A 15,045-nucleotide genomic window follows, 5' to 3' on the forward strand; every position below is an offset into this window, starting at 1 on the left:
AAAATTTATGTGGATGATATTATTTTTGGCTGTACTAACAATGCTTGCAGAATAGAGTTCAGGCGAATGATGTCCGAGAAATATCAAATGTCTATGATGGGGAAACTTAAATTCTTTCTCGGACTACAAATATGTCAACAAGACAATGCAATTCTCATATCTCAGGAGAAATATCCGAGAGACTTTCTGAAGAAGTTCAAAATGCAAGATCGCAAACTGAAGGGCTACAAAACTCCAATGCCCATGAATGGTCAGCTGGACGCAGATGTGTACGGTAAAGATTATGATTAGAAAGCTTATCATTCGATGATTGGTTCTTTACTCTTCCTATGTGCATCCATACCTGATATTATGTTGAGTGTTTGTATGTGTGCTCATTTTCAAGCTGCACCGAAAGAATCGCATCACCAAGAGGTCAAGCGTATTCTGAGATATTAAGATCACACCCCCTGTAACATCCCAATTTTTCATGGATGTTATACATAGATCATCATATGCATATCATATTTTTATTGCATTTTGTTATGATCCTAGAAATCTTAAGCAACTCAAGGATAAAGGAGAGAGTTGGAGGTTTCACAAAAAATTCATATTTGAATTTAATTCAAATTTGAAAAGAGGATCGATTTGATTTTAGGTGTCGCAAGCTTACTCATAACAGAAGGAGAATCAAGTGCAGAGCTAGATGGCAGTTCCTTACCTCCCCTCGTAGTTGAGGGATAAATCTTAGTTCTTTCGTCTTTCAAGTTCCTCATAGTGACCAGCAGATATAAATCCCACGTGACTCAAAGAATAGAGCTATGCTCCCCGGCAATGGCGCCAGAAAATAGTCTTGAGAACCCACAAGTATAGGGGATCACAACAGTTTTAGAGGGTAGAGTATTCAACCCAAATTTATTGATTCGACACAAGGGGAGCCAAAGAATATTCTCAAGTATTAGCAGTTGAGTTGTCAATTCAACTACACCTGCATAACTTAGTATCTGCAGCAAAGTATTTAGTAGCAAAGTAGTATGGAAGTAAAGGTAACAGTGGGAAAAGTAACAATTGCAGTTTTGTAGTAATTGTAACAGTAGCAACGGTAAAGTAACTAAGCAAAGAGCAATATGTGAAAAGCTCGTAGGCATTGGATCACTGATGGATAATTATGTCGGATGTGATTCCTCATGTAATAGTTATCAAATAGGGTGACACAGAACTAGCTCCAGTTCATCAATGTAATGTAGGCATGTATTCCGAATATAGTCATACATGCTTATGAAAAGAACTTGCATGACATCTTTTGTCCTACCCTCCCGTGGCAGCGGGGTCCTATTGGCAACTAAGGGATATTAAGGCCTCCTTTTAATAGAGTACCGGACCAAAGCATTAGCACTTAGTGAATACATGAACTCCTCAAACTACGGTCATCACCGGTAAGTATCCCGATTATTGTCACTTCGGGGTTAACGGATCATAACACATAATAGGTGACTATAGACTTACAAGATAGGATCAAGAACTCACATATATTCATGAAAACATAATAGGTTCAGATCTGAAATCATGGCACTCGGGCCCTAGTGACAAGCATTAAGCATAGCAAAGTCATAGCAACATCAATCTCAGAACATAGTGGATACTAGGGATCAAACCGTAACAAAACTAACTTGATTACATGGTAAATCTCATCCAACCCATCACCGTCCTGCAAGCCTAGGATGGAATTACTAATGCACGGCGGTGAGCATCATGAAATTGGTGATGGAGCATGGTTAATGATGACGACCGCGACGAATCCTCCTCTCCGGAGCCCTGAACGGACTCCAGATCAGCCCTCCCAAGAGAGATTAGGGCTTGGCGGCGGCTCCGTATCATAAAATGCGATGAGTCTTTCTCTCTGATATTTTTGTCCGTGAACGTGAATATATGGAGTTGGAGTTGAGGTCGGTGGAGGTCCAGGGGCCCACGAGGCAGGGGGGCGCCCCCACCCTCGTGGACAGGGTGTGGGCTCCCTGGTGTTTATTCTTTCGCAAGTATTTTTTATCAATTCCGAAAAGTTGCTTCGTGGATTTTTAGGTCATTCCGAGAACTTTTATTTCTGCACAAAAATAACACCATGGCAATTCTGCTGAAAATAGCATCAGTCCGGGTTAGTTCCATTCAAATCATGCAAGTTAGAGTCCAAAGCAAGGGCAAAAGTGTTTGGAAAAGTAGATACGACGGAGACGTATCAACTCCCCCAAACTTAAACCTTTGCTTGTCCTCAAGCAATTCAGTTGACAAACTGAAAGTGATAAAGAAAAACTTTTACAAACTCTATTTGCTCTTGTTGTTGCAAATATGTAAAGCCAGCATTCAAGTTTTCAGCAAAGATTATGAACTAACCATATTCACAATAACACTTAGGTATCATGTTTACTCATATCAATGGCATAATCAACTAGCGAGCAATAATAATAAATCTCGGATGACAACACTTGCTCAAAACAATCATAATATGATATAACAAGATGGTATCTCGCTAGCCCTTTCCGAGACTGCAAAACATAAATGCAGATCATCTTTAAAGATCAAGGACTGACTAAACATTGTAATTCATGGTAAAAGAGATCCAGTCACAGTCATACCCAATATAAATTAATAGTAATGCATGCAAATGACAGCAGTACTCTCCAGCGGGTGCTTTTTAATAAGAGGATGATGACTCAACATAAAAGTAAATAGATAGGCCCTTCGCAGAGGGAAGAAGGGATTTGTAGAGGTGCCAGAGCTCAATTTTGAAATAGAGATAAATAACATTTTGAGCAGTATACTTTCACTATCAATATAACAACTGAGAGATCTCGATATCTTCCATGCTACACACATTATAGGCGGTTCCCAAACAGAATGGTAAAGTTTATACTCCCCCACCACCAACAAGCATCAATCCATGGCTTGCCTGAAACAACGGGTGCCTCCAACTAACAACAATCCTGGGGGAGTTTTGTTTGCAATTATTATGATTTGATTTGAGAATGGGACTAGGCATCCCGGTGACCAGCCATTTTCTCGTGAATGAGGAGCGGAGTCCACTCCTCTTGAGAATAACACGCCTAACATGAAAGATACATACAGCCCTAGTTGATACATGAGCTGTTCGAGCATACAAAACATAATTTCGTTTGAAGGTTTAGAGTTTGGCACATACAAATTTACTTGGAACGACAGGTAGATACCGCATAAAGGAAGGTATGGTGGACTCATATGGAATAACTTTGGGGTTTATGGATTTTGGATGCACAAACAATATTCCCGCTTAGCACAAGTGAAGGCTAGAAAGAGACTGGGAAGCACCAACTAGAGAGCGACAATAGTCATGAACATGCATTAAAATTAATCAACACGGGGTGCAAGCGTGAGTAGGATATAATCCACCATGAACATAAATATCGTGAAGGCTATGTTGATTTTGTTTCAACTACATGCGTGAACATGTGCCAAGTCAAGTCACTCGAATCATTCAAAGGAGGATACCACCCTATCATACCACATCACAACCATTTTAATAGCATGTTGGCACGCAAGGTAAACCATTATAAGCTCCTAGCTAATTAAGCATGGCATAAGTAACTATAATCTCTAATTGTCATTGCAAACATGTTTATTCATAATAGACTGAATCAGGAACGATGAACTAATCATATTTACAAAAACAAGATAGGTCGAGTTCATACCAGCTTCTCTCATCTCAATCAGTCCATCATATATCGTCATTATTGCCTTTCACTTGCACGAACGAACGGTGTGGATAATAATAATAGTGCACGTGCATTGGACTAAGCTGGAATCTGCAAGCATTCAATTCAAGGGAGAAGACGAGGTAATATGGGCTCTTGGTTAAATCAACAATCATGCATATGAGAGCCACTCAACATTTTCATTATGGTCTTCTCCTCTCGACCCCCAAAGAAAAGAAAAGAAATAAAACTATTTACACGGGAAAGCTCTCAACAAGCAAAAGAAGAACGGGAAATATTTTTGGGTTTTCTTGTAATTACTACTACAAGAAAGGAAATTAAACTAACTAATTTTTTTCATTTTTCTTAAGGTTATTCAAACACACAAGAAGAAAGCTAGAAAAAGAAATTAAACTAGCATGGATAGTACAATGAAAAAGTATGAGCACCGATAACTAGAATGATTGTGTGAACATAAATGTAATGTCAGTGATAAATACGTACTCCCCCAAGCTTAGGCTTTGGGCCTAAGTTGGTCTATGCCCAAGGATCATAACTACTATCTCCGGTGTACTAAGGAGTGTCATCTGACTGCCACTGACCGGCGATCTCCTCCGGGACCCACTGATAAAAGGATGGACGATAAGGGTCAAGTGGTGGTTCTGTCTCAGGCTCTGGAGCTGATGTCTGGCCCCGGTATGCGTAAACAGCCTCTAGCAAGACGAGGTATGTGCCTGCAGTTAAATTAAACAAAGAGGGTGCAGGCAAGATAATAGTCTCACTATGTTTCTTATGAAATCTCAAATTATACTTAAGCATCTTCTTATCATTTTTAACAGTAAACTCATGCGCTACCATGCTCTTATAATCTAGAAAGGTAGGAGGCAACAACTTTTCTTCTTTCTCATAATACCTAATAGGTATCCTGAAGTGTTTAGCAGTGCATGAAGCATAGATGCCTCCAAAGATGGGGCCCTTTGTACGGTTCGTACTTAATCGTTTAGCAACAATAGCGCCCATACTAACAGAGTTATCATGAAATAAAGCATGGAACAAAATAATAATATCAGGAACACTAAGGTTTCCACAGTTTCCGCGACCAATTAAGCATCTACTAGCAACTATTGCAAAGTAACGTAGAACAGGAAAGTGTATGCTAGTAATTCTTGCATCGGAAACCTTCCTCGTTTCCCCTACAGTAGTCGTATCAATAAATCCATCCACATCTTTACGATGTGGTTCCTCTAAACTACCCTCGAAAGGTATCTTGCAAACCGCACAAAATTCACAAAGTGAGATCTCCCTAGCCTCATCATATAAATGAGACTCTACTGAAGGAGGTGATTTCTTAGGATGAAAGTAAAAAATTTGCATGAAAGGATTGGTGAGTAAGAGGTACTGTTCGAGCTGGTCGTGGAGGAAGCCGGTGAGGCCCACATCATCAGCCAAAGTATAGAAATCATCATGAATCCCGGCTGCTCTCAAGAAATCATCACAAGGCCATTCACATGGCCGAACTTGTAACACCCATGATGCGGCTATATCTCCCACGTGTCGAAGCACGACTTAGAGGCATAACCGCATTGTGGTTTTGTCGCAATAAGGGTCATCTTCACACAATCCCATGTAATGAACAAGAATGGGATAAAGAGTTGGCTTACAATCGCCACTTCACACAATGAACATATTATAAATCATACATCATTCAGAGTACACCCATATAGTCCGACTACGGACGAAGCCAAAAGAAAAGAAGATAACCCAACTGCTAGATCTCCGATCGTCCCAACTGGGCTCCACTACTGATCAACATGAAATGAAACATAGCAACGACCAAGATCTTCGTTGAGCTCCCATCTGAGCTCGGTTGCATCACCTGCACTGGTATCATCGGCACCTGCAACTGTTGTGATAGTATCTGGTGAGTCACGAGGACTCAGCAATCTCAAAACCCGCGAGATCAAGACTATTTAAGCTTATGGGTAGGAAGTGGTAAAGTGGTGAGGTTGCAGCAGCGACTAAGCGTATATGGTGGCTAACATATGCAAATAAGAGCGAGAACAGAGCAAACGGAACGGTCGTGAACTAGCAATGATCAAGAAGTGATCCTAAACTCCTACTTACGTCAAACATAACCCAAAACCGTGTTCACTTCCCGGACTCCGCCGAAAAGAGACCATCACGGCTACACACGCTGTTGATGTATTTTAAAGAGGTCAAGTGTCAAGTTATCTACAACCGGACATTAACAAATTCCCATCTGCCTATAACCGCAGGCACGGCTTTCGAAAGATTATACCCTACAGGGGTGTCCCAACTTAGCCCATGATAAGCCCTCGCGATCAACGAAGGATATACCTTCTCCTAGGAAGACCCGATCAGACTCGGAATCCCGGTTTACAAGACATTTCGAAAATGGTAAAACAAGACCAGCAAGACCACCCGACTGTGCCGACAAATGCCGATAGTGTCACAGCCCCAGATCAGCCCTTGTTTGTTTTTGCTTTAGCATCCATGCAACATGTTTAAATTTTATGAAATTTGAAATGGGGATGACCAAGCCCTAGCACCAAAGCATTGCAAATAGGTTCAACTTCAAAATATTTTCAAAGAACCCAAATTGGTTTGCAAAAATGTTCATGATTACTGGAAAAGGGTGAAAACCATATCCAGAGATGATGGATATTTTTCCAAGACATTTTTGGATTTTTGATTAAACCATATTGTATTTGAATTGGGGCATTTAAATACTGTTAATATTTTTAAATGCTCCAACAATTCTGGAAATAGTTGAGGGCCTCTGTAATAATTCAGTTAATGTCCACAATTATTCTCAGGATTTATAAAAAATGATTTAGTGTCTAAAACTAAATCAAAACAAACTACAGAAAATAGAAATAGAAAAGAGGAAATAAAAGAAAGGGAGAGAAGGCCACCTGGGCCACCTACCTGGCGCCCACTTACCTGGCCCAGCTCCCCCAACGGCCCAGCCCACTGCCGCCCCCCCTCCCCTGTCGTCTTCCTCCCTGCCAGGAGGACGGACACCGCGACGCCGCCGCGCGCGCCACCTCCACCCTGCTCGGCCACCTCCTGCTTCCCCTGGCCACCTCCTGCTTCCTCCCCGGCCTCCCTAGCGACGCCCCGGACGACGCCACGCAGCCCCGACCGCTCTCTCACTCTCTCCCGAACTCTTTCCCTCTTCCGCTCCCTCTCCCTCTCGAGCCCGAGCGCAGCCGCAGCCGCGCCACCGTAACGCCGCGGCCACCGTCTCCCCCTCGACCCCTCGCTGTGCCTGCGAGCTCCGTCTCGACGTCCCCGACCTCCTCGACAAGCCACGACGCCACGGACGCGCTGCAACGCCGCCATCACCACCATCTTCATCGCCACGGCCGGCGATCGCCGCCGTTCGATTCGCAGCACCAAAGACGCCCCCGAGCTCGCTGACCACCTCATCATTCTCCCTGTGAGCTCCTGCTGCCTCCTCTTTGCTCGCTTCCCCTGTTCCCGTCCCCTAGCTCCATCTTCCACCACGGCCGAAGCTCGCCGCCGCCGTGCCTCGTCGCCATCGTGGCCAGAGCCACTGTGGCTTGAAGCCGGGCACACCACCGTGCTCCACACCTCACCAGGAGCACGTAGCACGCACCAACGCCTCCCCTAGCGCCCTGCATCGCCTAACCCGCCGTTGGCCGAACTCCGGCCGCTGCCTTGGAGCTCGCCGTCGTCAGCTCCGGCCTCCCCACGACCCAACAACCGCACCGTTCGACACGCGGGAGCAAGGGCTCTCCAACGAGCCCAAGCACGGCCTCGCCCGTGCCCTGTAGCGTGTTTCCGACGGCCGCCACCGTCCCGGGCCTCGCCGGCGTCGAGACGCCGGCGGGATTGAGTCGTTTGACCAGGGGTTTGACCTCCCCTGGGTCTATGAGAGGTGGGCCCCCACCGTCAGGTGATTAGTTTAAGCTAATCACCACCTAATCTAACCCCCTGACACTGACATGTGGGCCCTAGTGCCCTAATCTTTAATTAAACTAAACTAACCCCCCCTGTCTAACCTGTGTCACTGACGTGTGGCCCCCACACGTCAGGTTTGACCCTGGGCGACCTAGTTGACCTGCTGACCTCAGCCTTACGCCATGCTGACGCAATATTCCTTTTTTGGAATTTAGTTCATTTTATAAATATTCAGGAAATTCCAGAAAATTGTAAAAACTTCAAAAAATCATAGAAATTCAACCATAACTCCAAATTAAATAAATTATATATGAAAAATTATCAGAAAAATTCAAGGAATCCATCTGTACCATTTTCATGCATGTTAGAAAAACTTATAGCTGCTGTTTAGCACAAATCAATTAAATGGCATTTTAATAATCACATATGGAGTTTGAATTTGAATCTTGTATTCAAACCAACTTCATTTAATCTGTTGCTAGTTGCATTAGCTCAAAACACATTCATATTGCCATGTCATGAGCATGCATCATATTGTGCATTGCATTGATTGTATTTCTTCTTTGTTGCCGGTATCTGTTCCCTCCCGGTAGACGATGTTCCGACGTTGTGATCGTTGACACTGATGAAGACTCAATGTTATCTTCAGAAGTGCCAGGCAAGCAAAACCCCCTTGTGCATTCCGATAAAATCCCACTCTCTCGCTCCTGCTCTCTTTTACTGCATTAGGACAACACCGGTTCATCTATTACTTGTTGCGGTAGCTGAACCCCTTTATCCTTGCATGACCTGTCATTGCCACAGTAAATAAATGAAACCCACTAGCATGAGTAGGAGTTGTTTGAGCCCTGTTGTGCCTACTCATTCATGCTTGTTTGTCATGCCTGCTACTGCTTAGAGTTGAGTCAGGTCTGATTCATCGGGGATGAATCAGAGGCGTGTGAACATGTCCTACTTTGTGTGAGCTAAGTGTGTGAACACGATTTGGTAAAGGTAGCGGTGAGAGGCCATGTAGGAGTACATGGTGGGTTGTCTCATTGCAGCCGTCCTCAGGAACTGAGTTCTGTGTTTGTGATCCATGATTCAGCTACTACCACGCATTGGGCCCGAAACCAATGGACCCTCTCGGCTTCTTAATCGCCCTTGTCCTCTGTCCAGGAGTTGCAAGTAGTTTCTGGTGTTTGTAGTATGCTGGAGGCCGTGCGCAGCGCTGACCGTAGGGGGGGCTGTGATGCGGTAGGCACGTGGCCGGGTAAACCGGACGCCCGTTTGGTGTCACGGAACCCTGTTCACATCGTTTGGGGTTGTGAGAGAAACTCCGGCCGGATCTCCTCATGGATGGAACCCGAATAGGCGATAAACCTGGACTAGAGACTCGAGTGTTTAGGTAGGCCGTGGCCGACACCCACGTTGGGCTTCCGCTTGAAGGTTGCCGAGTACATGTCGTGTAAACGGCGGTAAGTGGTGAGAGCGTGTGTGAAGAAGTACACCCCTGCAGGGTTATCATCATCTATTCGAATAGCCGTGTCCGCGGAAAAGGACTTCTGGGTTGCTTATATCAGTTCATAGACAAGTGAAAGTGGATACTCTAAAATACGCAAGATAAGCGTGAGTACTATGGATGGCGTTCTCGTAGGGAGACGGGAGCGGATCCATAGTGGTGTATTGATATGGTGAATATGTGGACTCGTGTGCGCCACCTCAAAAGAGTTACTTGCAGTCGTAGTTCAGGTTAGCCACCGAGTCAAAGCTGGCTTGCTGCAGTTAAACCCCACCATCCCCTTGTTGATAACGATGCATTTGTAGATAGTTCTGATGTAAGTCTTGCTGGGTACATTTGTACTCACGTTTGCCTATTTTATGTTTTTGCAGAGAGACTTCGGTCTTGCTAGTAGTATCGCGTGGACTTCGACGTTTAGCTTGTTACCTCAGCTACGATCTTGTGCCTCGGCAGGATCTGATAGATAGTCAGGCTTTTCAGCCTTTTTCATTTATAGATGTCTGTACTCAGACATGATAGCTTCCGCTTGTGCTTTGACTTGTATGCTCTGAATGTTGGGTCGTGAGACCCCTGTTTGTAATATCTCGCTCCTCGGAGCCTATTGATAAATACCTGAGTTATAGAGTCATGTTGTGATGCCATGTTGTATTTGCACATATCGAGCATATTGTGTGTATGTTATTGAAATGCTTGGTATGTGTGGGATCTGACTATCTAGTTGTTTATCCTTAGTAGCCTCTCTTACCGGGAAATGTCTCCTAGTGTTTCCACTGAGCCATGGTAGCTTGCTGCTGCTCCGGAACACTTAGGCTGGCCGGCATGTGTCCTTCTTCGTTCCTGTGTCTGTCCCTTCGGGGAAATGTCACGCGATGAATACCGGAGTCCTGTTAGCCCGCTACAGCCCGGTTCACCGGAGTCCTGCTAGCCCAGTGCTACAGCCTGGATTCACTCGCTGATGACCGACACGTTCGATGTTGGGTCATGGATGCCTGTCCCTGTAAGTCTGTGCCACTTTGGGTTTACGACTAGCCATGTCAGCCCGGGCTCCTTATCATATGGATGCTAGCGACACTATCATATACGTGTGCCAAAAGGCGCAAACGGTCCCGGGCAAAGGTAAGGCGACACCCGTGGAAATACCGTGCGTGAGGCCGCAAAGTGATATGAGGTGTTACATGCTAGATCGATGTGGCATTGAGTCGGGGTCCTGACAGCGTTGGTATCAGAGCTTGACTGCCTGTAGGATTACCAAGCCAAACTGGTCGAAGTTGAGTCTAGAAATTCTTTAGTTATGTAAGGGAATTGATTGTGGGATGGAACGTAAGGCTCGTTTTACTCCTTATACCTTATGGCTTCTGATCTGAGTCATCTTATCTTTCCTGCGGGGATTAAGAACTAGGCTATCTATTCTTTCTATCAGGATCACGTGTTACTAATCCGTAGACTTATAGATTGTTGGACTTAAGCCTCGTTTCAGTTCCTACTACTTCTGTATGTTAATTATTGATCTCGAGACCTTGATATTGTGCTTCTGAGTGGTTATGCCACCATTTTTGTGAATGTCTCAAATCTTTTCTGAGCATTTACAGCCGTTATGCTGTTCGAGTCATCCCAGGTTTCTAAATAGTTTGAAGCAATTTCCAAATTCCTTCCTCCCGCTTCGATGTTCCTTTGGGCCAGATTAACCACACTAATCGGTGTGTTGAGGTAATTATTGCCTCGACATATATGTTGGAATTATTATTATGACCCTAAGTGCTTAGGGGATCATCTAGTGGTCTAGCCATGATTTGTGTCCTAGTGTGAAGATTCTGGCCTTTATTATCGAAAGCATCCTGTGATGTCATTTAGTTAGTAGGTATTCTATTCCTGGGTTCTTAAACCCGATATTCACCCTACTTACATCATGTTGATAGTGTTGCTAGTTCCTTTAGTATATTAGTAACCTTTGCGATAGTCCTCGAGGTCCGTGGTATATCGTTCTTCCAAATACCATGAACCATTATGGCAGAAGTTTGTTGGATCAAAAGATCACAACAGGCCCTCTATGAGTTCTCCATGCTATATTGTGACTCTGCCAGCTCAACCTTTCTGCATGGGTTATCCGGAAGAATTATGTTGAACTTTGTTCGGCATACCAACCCATGTATCCACAACTCAGAAAGTTATATGTTCCTTTGAGTTGTCCCTCTTTAGTTGTCTACTGACCTTCGTCTATCAATTGATAGTCAAGAGTATGCGTGCGTTCGTTTATCGATGCCTATTACTCTTGTGGTCCGTCAAGCCATTCTATCGCGGAATGACTAGGAGAAACAAACTCCAGTACCTCTTCCCTATCCAGGATTGGGTCAAAGAAGTTGTGCTCCGCAGATCAAATTGCTAATCCAGCTTTTGTTCTGCTCTACCTTGGAGTATTACATATTTTATATCGAGATTGTTATAGGAATTGCACACCATCCTATGAACTCTTGGTACAGTGATACTTCTTGCCATCATTGTTCATTCCTCGGTTCCTGTGTTATTGTAACCGGAATGCCGACAAATGAATCATGGCGTGTGAAATCAATACTCCTAGCAACCTTGATGCTTGGTAGTTAAAGGATAATAATTTCATTCTTAGCATGTTGGTTAGTGAATCATCATTCTAAGATTGATCGTGCTACCTAGTCCATTCTCCTGGTTCACTCCTCGATCGATGAGTTAGGATTATTTCAAATCCTTGCCCTACTGATCATATCGTCTTGCCCTGGAAAGCAAGATTGTTCTCAAGCTTAGTAACATACCGGTGGTTCGTGATTTTCCGAAGATCTTCTCGGAAGTATTACCAGGTTGTCACCTGACCGCTGTGTTGAGCTTGTGATCAAGTTGGGTTCTTGTGAACCACCCTCTCTCCAAGATCGGTGTTAGATATCCCTGAGCTAGTTGGTTAAGCTAGAAAACAACTTGGAGAGTTGGAAGATAAAATCTTGCCTGACTTAGTTCGTTCCAAAGGGATATTCTTGTGTAGTGTGTGTTGAAGAAAGATGATATCTTCATCGATTGGTCCCTGTGATCAGTTGATGGACCTATTGTCTTATCAATCCTTTGATTTGAGTGTGGGCCATCGTCAAGTCAAATCAGTACCAACGATGCTCGTAATGTTGTCTTATTCGTGGTTGATCCCTCGAGCATACACCATTACATCTTTGGTCTGACCAATGCTATCACCGTGTTCACTTAACTATGGAATTCCTTTTAAAAGGAAACCCGGATGAATTGTTGTTGAGCCCATTGACAACATCCTTATCTCCTCCATGATTTTGTTGAACAATAAGCTAGTGTTGGAAACTTTTGAAAGCATTTGTTCATGCTAGTTCATGAGGCATATGTTTGGATGTAAGAAGTGACTTCCTCCAGTTCATGTGCATTTGATGCAAGTTGCCGCCATGGGTTCGAGAAAGTCAATGTTGTTTCCTTTGGAATCATCCCAAATCAGTCATGCACACGTGCGAAGAATTCTGTGGTTTGAAGACTTGCAACCTTCAATCTATATGTACCCCTAGCACACCAAGCCACTGATTGATTTGTTCAAGGAGAAGGAGTTCCTTCATAAGAGCTAATCCGGACTTATGTAAGGACTTCGATACCCTCGTTGATGGTTCCCCCTCCTGAACCGGTAGTGTTTTATTATAAGACTACTTTGTGGTCATGCTTGTCTTGGACAACGTGTTCACATGTTTGTAGAAGAACCAGCTCATGTTTTGGAGCTTGCTATCGTAGTTCATCTCCCAAGAATCCCGCAACGTCATCTCGTCGATTTGTGTTGCAAACTTCCATTTTTCTTCCTAGACTCGATGAGTCTAGAATATCCTGACACCAACCAGATCTAAATCTCAGGCAGATATGATGGTTGGAATATTTCCCAATAATTATAATATTGGTCGCGGGATAACCGGTAAAGTGGATGTTGTTGCCAACACACCCAGCCGGAAGACCTGTTATTATAATATCTTGATTGATGAAGTTGGCCACCTCCCCATAGGGATTTTGTAGGGTTTACTCCCTAGTTGCCCCTATGGATTTTTGTGTTCCCGAAGTCCGACCTTTTACTTGATGTTTTAGATATCAAACCATATCTATGAATGGGTTACACTAGCACATCAAGGAGAACATTAGAAGCGGAGTGCTAAATGTCTCTCGGTCGATCATCCAGATTTTATTTCCTTGGCCCCGCCAAGGGTGAAATCTGAGAAGGTGTTATCCTCCTTTGCATCTGCATCCTCCATCATCATTCATCGTGGTAGCAAGTTGTGTTGCCAGGATCCTTGACACGGATATTGGTAAAACCTTGATGAATGTGGAAATGCTCAAGTTCTTGAGAGCACGCACAAGCGCTATGTGTTATCATCGGCACTAACTGGGTTTGCTCTCAGTTTCCTCGGTTATGCTATAACCATTCCAATAGTGGGATAACTCTCTATTGTTGAGCCTCTCCCCAGTTACTGGAATCATTCCCATCATTCGCATTTTGTTCCCAGTTTGCACCGCCAATGTGCCATTCTACCATGGGTCTCTTCCATTTCCGGTGATAAACAAATTCATCCATTGCGTTGTCTTCAACAAGGTAATCCACATCATCCAAGTCCGAGTATGCCATTCTACCGACCCCCTCCAAATGATCGCTTGTGATTGCCTTAGGCTGGTATAAAGAGTTTCAATGATCTTTGAATCAAAGGTAATTCTTTTTGCCACTTAAGGGGATATATCTACGAGTCACCTTCCCTAAGGTGCATCGTTATGGTATCATGGCAATTCAACTCCTCGCTACGTTGACAACCGATTACCACCTTAAGCGTGAAGTTGTTGTCTACCTAGTGAACCCTCGTCATCTGCTCACTCCATTTCTTCAGATCTGTGCTTCGTCTCTCAGCTCAAGAGATGTTGCTATGTCTCATCCCGAGAGTTACTCCTGAGTTGTTCGACCTCCGAGAAGAATGATTCTTTTAGGGTCTTTCCTTTCCTCTCGTTGTCATGTTAGTTGGAGTTCTCAGAGCAAGACTTCGAGAAAATGATGGTGAACAAATCAACGTTCAGTTGAAGTGCAACCTGGATCGTGAAGATTGTACTAGTTTGCGTTCCCCCTTCACCTTACCCTACGCTTGAATCTCGGGACGAGATTTTTGTTTAGTGGGGGTGAGCTGTCACAGCCCCAGATCAGCCCTTGTTTGTTTTTGCTTTAGCATCCATGCAACATGTTTAAATTTTATGAAATTTGAAATGGGGATGACCAAGCCCTAGCACCAAAGCATTGCAAATAGGTTCAACTTCAAAATATTTTCAAAGAACCCAAATTGGTTTGCAAAAATGTTCATGATTACTGGAAAAGGGTGAAAACCATATCCAGAGATGATGGATATTTTTCCAAGACATTTTTGGATTTTTGATTAAATCATATTGTATTTGAATTGGGGCATTTAAATACTGTTAATATTTTTAAATGCTCCAACAATTCTGGAAATAGTTGAGGGCCTCTGTAATAATTCAGTTAATGTCCACAATTATTCTCAGGATTTATAAAAAATGATTTAGTGTCTAAAACTAAATCAAAACAAACTACAGAAAATAGAAATAGAAAAGAGGAAATAAAAGAAAGGGAGAGAAGGCCACCTGGGCCACCTACCTGGCGCCCACTTACCTGGCCCAGCTCCCCCAACGGCCCAGCCCACCGCCGCCCCCCCCTCCCCTGTCGTCTTCCTCCCTGCCAGGAGGACGGACACCGCGACGCCGCCGCGCGCGCCACCTCCACCCTGCTCGGCCACCTCCTGCTTCCCCTGGCCACCTCCTGCTTCCTCCCCGGCCTCCCTAGCGACGCCCCGGACGACGCCACGCAGCCCCGACCGCTCTCTCACTCTCTCC

This window comes from Triticum dicoccoides, chromosome 4B (genome assembly GCF_002162155.2).
Source record: "Triticum dicoccoides isolate Atlit2015 ecotype Zavitan chromosome 4B, WEW_v2.0, whole genome shotgun sequence".
Taxonomy (NCBI): domain Eukaryota; kingdom Viridiplantae; phylum Streptophyta; class Magnoliopsida; order Poales; family Poaceae; genus Triticum; species Triticum dicoccoides.